This window comes from Dipodomys merriami, unplaced genomic scaffold (assembly GCF_024711535.1).
Source record: "Dipodomys merriami isolate MVZ:Mamm:240054 unplaced genomic scaffold, mDipMer1.0.p SCAF_42, whole genome shotgun sequence".
Taxonomy (NCBI): domain Eukaryota; kingdom Metazoa; phylum Chordata; class Mammalia; order Rodentia; family Heteromyidae; genus Dipodomys; species Dipodomys merriami.
Window position 1 is genome coordinate 7,170,050 of NW_027205826.1, and position 7,363 is coordinate 7,177,412.

The following is a 7,363-nucleotide window of genomic DNA, read 5'->3' on the forward strand; positions in this document are numbered from 1 at the left end:
TTCTGGCTTTTTTCTTTTTTGCTTATGTGGTGCTGAGGAATTGAACCCAGGGCCTCAGGCATGCAAGGCAAGCGCTCCACTGAGCCACCTTCCCAGCCCTCAAGAGATTTTTCTGTGTCTGAATGAACAAAAGGTAGCTGTGCCCATTTAAAAAATATTTTATCATTTGTGTTGACTTCTTCACTCTTTATTTGTCTACATGTTCAATGGAGAAAGTGAGTAAAGTGAGCAAGTGTGGATGTTTAGCTACTTAGGAAACTCAGCAGTTGCATGGTTGGATATCTATTCATCTCATAGGAAAGATTGTTTTACTTTAAGAATGTCATTGGTAAAGCACCAAGTCTTTAACATCAGACTGTCTGATGGATTTGACAGAATCTTGTTTGTTGGGCTAGATTGGATGGAAGTGAACTTTGTTTTTTGTTGTTCATTGAAATCTTGGTATTTGACCACCCCTCTCTTGCATTCTTTATCCTTCATGGATGTCCTAAACTATATCATTAGCATTCTAGGTCCCCCTTCCTTTTTTTTGTAATTTCTCATCAATCCCTACATGTACAGTTCTCTCATACATGACCAAAGTCCCACGATCAAACCTATACATAGTACTAATGCCATCATGAACAAATAATCTTAGCTTAATTTAATTATGAAAGTTTCTTGACATGGTGAGCAATACTTTTAGCTGAGGTATTCTTTACTAAATTTAAATCTTACCAAGATCTATACATTTTTTCTTTGCTTGTCTCCTCAATCTCATTTGGCTTTACCCAAGGATGAATAAAGCTACACACACACACACACACATAATTTTTATCATGTAGTGACCAAATGGTTTTTCTTTCTTTCTTTCTTTCTTTTTCTTTCTTTCTTTCTTTCTTTCTTTCTTTCTTTCTTTCTTTCTTTCTTTCTTTCTTTCTTTCTCTTTCTTTCTTTCTTTCTTTCTTTCTTTTTCTTTCTTCCTTCCTTCCTTCCTTCCTTCCTTCCTTCCTTCCTTCCTTTCTTTCTTTCTTTCTTTCTTTCTTTCTTTCTTTCTTTCTTTCTTTCTTTCTTTCTCTTTCTTTCTTTCTTTCTTTCTTTCTTTCTTTCTTTCTTTCTTTCTTTCTTTCTCTTTCTTTCTTTCTTCTTTCTTTCCTTCCTTCCTTCCTTCCTTCCTTCCTTCCTTCCTTCCTTCCTTCCTTCCTTCCTTTCTTTCTTTCTTTCTTTCTTTCTTTCTTTCTTTCTTTCTTTCTTTCTTTCTTTCTTTCTTTCTTTCTTTCTTTCTGTTGTGGGGCTTGAACTCTGGGTCTGGGCACTGTTCTTGAGCTCTTCAGCTCAAGGCTAGCACTCTACCACTTGAGCCACAGCTCCACTCCGAGTTTCTGAGTGGTTTATTGGAGATAAGAGTTTCAAAGCTTTTCCTGCCTGGGCTGGCTTTGAACCATCATCCTAGGATCTCAACCTCTTGAGTAGCTAAGATGACAGGCATGAGCCACCATCGTCCAGTCCAAATGGTTTCTTTAAAGAGTCAAGATCTAATCGAATCGTATTCCTGGTATACCTTCTAGCCTGCTGAAGAGGACTGGGGAGGTCTGGTTTCTGATTCCTTCCAAATTATCAGCTGTATGGATTTCGAACTCCATGGTTAAGAACCCACGTGAATACCAGTCATCATGTTTCTCTAGAATGACTTACGACATTGCTGGCCCTGATGCTTTTTCTTTGAATTCCTGCCCTATCCATAAGACTCTGAAGAACCTCTCATAAAACAGCGTATTTCCCTACAAGTTGACTAACGATTTGTCCACATGATTGTTTTGACCAATGGAAATTTAGTGGGAATAAAATGATAGAAGGTTAAAAAAAAACAAAACACTTGCTTGTCTTCTATCACCATGAGAGGCAAAGAGCAGGAGTCAATGAGGTATCTCCGCTAGGGAACAGAGCTAACTTGGAAAACTCCTAAACAGCTCAGGTTCCATGCTTTCATTCCTGGCCATCTCCCAAAATGTGTGACCCCATTAAACGTCCAGAGTCATCTACCTGAGTCTCAGTGAAGCTGATCACAGAAGAATGAGCTGAATCAATATTTGTTGTTTTATATGACTGTGCTTTCTTACTGCTTATGCAGACTTACTTCAGTTGTGACTACTAGGTATACCTCACTATACTTTTCTTCTTGGCACCTACAGAGGGGCTTCCCTAATCCTAACTGTAAACTTCCACATGATAACATCACATTTTTGTGATCATGGGATTTGTATTCTAGGTTTTAAGCTTGTTAGAATGGTACTCTCTATCCCTTGAACCTTGCGTCCAGTTCTGTGTGCTCAAGGTATTGTTGAGATAAGGTCTTGCTTTTCATGTTCAGGTTTGCCTGGACCATTTCCACTTCGTATCATAGCTGTGATGATAGACATGAACCACTGTACCCAAATATAATTTTCTATTAAGATATAATCTCTAATACTCTCTTCTTCCTTCCCTCCTCCTCTTTCCTCTCCCTCTTCTTCCTCTTTCCCCTTTCCTCCTTCCTCTTTTTCTTCCTTTTCCTCCTTTCATCCATCTCCTCCTTCTCCTTCTTCACTTCTTACTCTCCTCTATCTCACTAGCCATTTTATTGGAGTATTTTCTGCTATTTTACTCCAATTTCAGCACTAGCTTTCTTCCTGCCTTTACAACTGGTTATTAAGAGTAATCTCCTAAAGTGTCTTTATTTTGTTATATTTTTCAAACAACTCCAGATTCAATCTGTGGTAAAAGTTCAAAGGGAGTTGTGGAACACATTTGGTTTTCTAAAGTATTGTTGCCTAAACTTAAGAATCTCTGCTAGAACTATCATCCAGGTGTTTAAAAATATTTTCACTAGTATCTTGATACAAACAGAATACATGAATAAAGAAGATTTTGAATAAGAGTGCTTGGAGAGTAGAAATGAGATAAGCTAGTCTTATGAATAAACTATTAGTACATTTTGAGGAGTATGATTAGTAATAACATGTGCTAATTAAATACATATAATAGAGGCCTTTAATATATGTGTCAGCAAGAGTGCATCTTGCTTGTATGGGAAGCTAGATATTTACCATGCAGTTTGCGACATTTTCAATAACCTCCTAATTATCCATTAAGTAAGATATTCTCCTTAAGGAAGACAACTATTTTGCTAAATTGGACCCACCACTTAGTTAATTGTAATCAATACTAGGACCAAATTTGAATTTGTGCTCTGTTTCATACTGGTTGCTTGATGTTTGAAGGAAGATTGCCTGACTTTTCCCACCTTGAGTTTCATGACACAGCAGGTATAAAAATATCTGCCTCTCAGTAATACTTCATTATAAAATGGCAAGCAGTGAGTGTGATTCTGTAAGTATTAGGAACTTCATTTCCTGTCCCCTTTCTTCAGTCACTTGGGACTTTGTATTAATCACATTTCTACTCTGTGCTTGATCCTTAATAAAAGGTTCCACAAGTGTATACTTTCCAATCAATGAACCAATGGAACAAATGAATGAATTTGCAAATATTCTTTACTGTGGGTCCCAAGATATCTGTAGAATTTGCTAAAGGAAAACTCTGCCAGTTAGAACTCCTTTACAATATGTTACATATATTGTGTATAAAATAAATATATTTTATAAACATCGACTATGTAATGCATAATATATAGCATATATGTGCATTTAAATTATGGCTAAAATACAAATAACATACATTTACAAAATAAACATAATACAACATTGACTGCTGAATCTGTTTTTAAGGACTAAGAGATATCATCTATGAACTTCTCCATCAGTAACATGTAGATTCTTTTCCCTCTCCCAAAACTGAAATTCTATAGAAATTGAATAACATTTCTTATCACTTTCCAAGTCCTCGAAACCTTTTTTCTGTTGGGATGAATCTGACTGCTATAAGTAGTTCATAAGGATGGGATCATATAGTGCTTGTTATTCTGTGGCTGCCACATTTCACTTAGGATGTCATCAAGATTGATCTATGCCGCAGTGTATGTCAACATTTACTCCCTTTGAAGGTTGAGTGATATCCTTTTCTTCCTTCACACCAGACAGGTATTGTGTTCACGTGGTAACGAGGTTTGAGGGAGGCATTTATCATGCAAGCACATGAGAACCCAATCATCACATTTATGAACCAGAAAGAGGTCTGAATAATATTCTTTTATATGTGTAGACCATGCTTTTCTACCTATGGATCTGGATTATTTGGATAATTCCCCCATGAATGAATGCCCATAGGTACCTCCCTGAGTCCCTTTTCTCATAGACAGTTTGTATAGACATGTACTCTGAAGCACAATTACTGGGTCATATGTTAGCTATCCTATGATGATTCCAGTTTTCATTTTAAAGAAACTGCCAGATTGTTTGCTTTTCAAAATGGACATACCATATCATTTTGTTTTCCTGACAAAAATTCACTGCGTGGTGATTTTTTTCCCCTAACAACAACAACAACAAAAATTGCTATGAGTGAATAGGCTAATGATCACAAGACTGGATTGAAAGGAATTGTTAAGAAAGCCTCACATTAGTGAGGCTTCCAGTTTCTCCTTAACACAACAGTAGCCACCTTATCCGAATGTGTGTGAAATTGGTATCCTGCTGGTGATTTTGGTATGTGTCTTTTCATGTACCTTTGGCAATCTTGAATGCTTCCTTTGAGCTCTCTTTTCAAAATCTGGCAATTCAAACCACAGTTCCCCCCCCCTAATAAACTTACTAACTCCAAACCCACCTAGTCTCAAGGTTCTTCTGAGTTTGTGGAATAGAACAGGCAGAACTCCCATAGTCTCTGTTCTTGCTACACTCTACCACCTGTGAAAGCCCATGAGCTGGCAGTTGGAATGCTCCTACAAATGTTCAGTTCACCACAGCTGCCAGTCCACTTGCCTCTACCAAGCTAGCATGCCACCACACAAGCAACCCCATTAAAGGAGCCTGGTTCTTTACCTCCTCAAATGTACCTGTTAGTACTCATACTTGCACATTTGCTTTTCTTTTGCATTTATTTATTTATTATTTGTATTTAATCATTTTGGAGGGGGGGTGTGTGTTGGTCCTGGGGCTTGAACTCAAGGACTGGGCAGTGTCCCTGAGATATTTTTCCTCAGGGCTAGCACCAGTTCCACTTCCAGCTTGTTGGTAGTTAATTGGAGATTAGAGGCTCACAGGCTTTCCTGCCCTGGATGGGTTTGAACTATGATCCTCAGATCACTGCCTCCCTAGTAGCTAGGATTACAGATGTGAGGCCTGGGTACCTGGCTTATTTTTACTTTTTATTATCTTTAAGTAGTTGTACAAAGGGGTTTCAATTCAACAGGTAGGTTTCTGAGTACAATACAATGTGTCTTCTATTCTCCTGTCCCATCTCACATTTGCTTTTTGTTTTCATAAATATTTTAATAAAGTCCAGAGCATCTCAAAGGAGACTGCCTACTTAGGTATATGCATTCTTTCACAAGAGCAGTGTATAACTTTAAGAAACATTATACTGAAAAAAGTAGGTTTGAAATGTAGCTTGAGACATTTAACCTTGGCATGAGAAATATCTTTCATCTAGAAAATGTTAAATACTTCAACACAGACCCTTTCCTTGGAAACGACTAAGCAACTTTAAAATGTATTAGAATTAGAATTTGCATTGTGGTTTAGGCAATGTTCTATCACCATGTTGACTGAGCATGTGTTTGAATGTTTGTACCTACGGTGGGAAGTACAATTGTGCTGAACATTGGACATCACAATAAAGAGTGGATCATTGTTCAAAAGAAACAAATGTTCCCCAACTTAAATGAAATAGATTAATGTGCTATTAATTCAAATCTGCCAGGAAAAGAATTAGAAAAACTTCATGGTATAAAGTAATTTATAGTTTAGAATGACTTTATTTTGTAATACTACAGCTATAAAAACAAGCACAGTGATTGCATCTGGCAATTAGTGGACATATTCAACTCTGGCTTCCTCCCACTGAATTAATGTGATCTATGTTAGATGCTATACCAGTTCTGCCAACTAACATTGGGGTCTTTTATTCCATTCAACACATCTTCTTCCTCAGTGTTAGTCTTTATTGAACAATCTCATCAATGTTTCTTGGGAACTGTATAGGCATTTATCATTAAGAGTATACTTTGTTATGTCGTGCTTTGTATTGGTTTGAAGTGTGTTTTGTTATTGAAAGATAATCTCTAAAGTAGCTGCTCAACCAAGATAATGTAAAAAGTGGGTGTTTTTTCCATTCAAACTACAGAAAAGCTCATTATTACTAATCTGTTGGCTACTTCTTTTTTTAATTTAATTTTCATTTATTGCTATTGTAGAGTTATTTACAGAAGGGTTACAGTTACATGAATCAGATAATGAGTACAATTCTTTTTGAATCATGTTTCCCCTTCTCTCAGTTTTTCCCTTCTGTCCTGATCCATAAGACATACAGTTCATTTCCCACATAGTATCAAGCATCTGTTGTATTTGTTCACCCTTGTTCTACCGTTTCTGTGCCCCCCTTTACTCTCCCAAATACAACCAAGTAACAAAGGAGACAAAAGGAAAAGAAACAATGGCAACTAAAAAGTATCTCTTGCTTCCTTTTCTTGGAGTTCATTTCAATATAAATATATATGTATATATATATATATTTCACACATGCACACACACACACACACACACACACACACACACACACACACACACACATTTACTTGTAGATTTCTAGGCACATTCCAGTAACCACAAATAAGGGAAACTATGCAGTCTATATTTCTTTGGGTCTGGTTTACTTTGCTTAGCATAATTTTTTCCAAGTCCTACCATTTCCTTATGAATGGTACAGTATCATGCTTTCTGATGGATGAGTAGAATTCCATTCTGTATATATGCCACATTTTATTGATCCATTTGTCCACTGAGGGGCACTTGGGTTGGTTCCCTATGTTGCCTATGGTAAAGAATACTGTAATGAACATGGTTGTAGTGGTGGCTTTAGTGTGACCTGATTTGTGGTCATTTGGATAAATGCCCAGGAGTGGGATTACTGGGTCATAGGGAAGCTCTATGTTTAGTCTTTTAAGGAATTTCCATACTGCTTTACAGAGTGGTTGAATAAATTTACATTCCTACCAACAGTGTAGCAGAGTTCCATTTGGGCCACATCCTTGCCAGCATTTGTTATTGTTAGTTTTCTTGATAATGACCATTCTAACCGGAGTGAGGTAGAATCTCAATGTTATTTTGATTTCCATTTATTTTATGGCCAGAGATGTTGAACACTTCTTTATGTTTCTAATGGCCATTCTTAAATAAAGATTCAGAATCACAACAAATCAAAGAGAGACTGAATAAATGAGATTGAA

The 7,363-nt window shown here is 36.8% G+C and overlaps 1 non-coding gene across 1 annotated transcript; it reads right to left on the reverse strand.

The window, feature by feature from the left end:
* Positions 1 to 4,048: 4,048 nt before the first annotated feature.
* On the reverse strand, positions 4,049 to 4,152 carry LOC138807527 (small nucleolar RNA U13). The gene has a single exon (XR_011366194.1). It is a non-coding gene; the product is annotated as a small nucleolar RNA U13 (small nucleolar RNA).
* Positions 4,153 to 7,363: the final 3,211 nt, after the last annotated feature.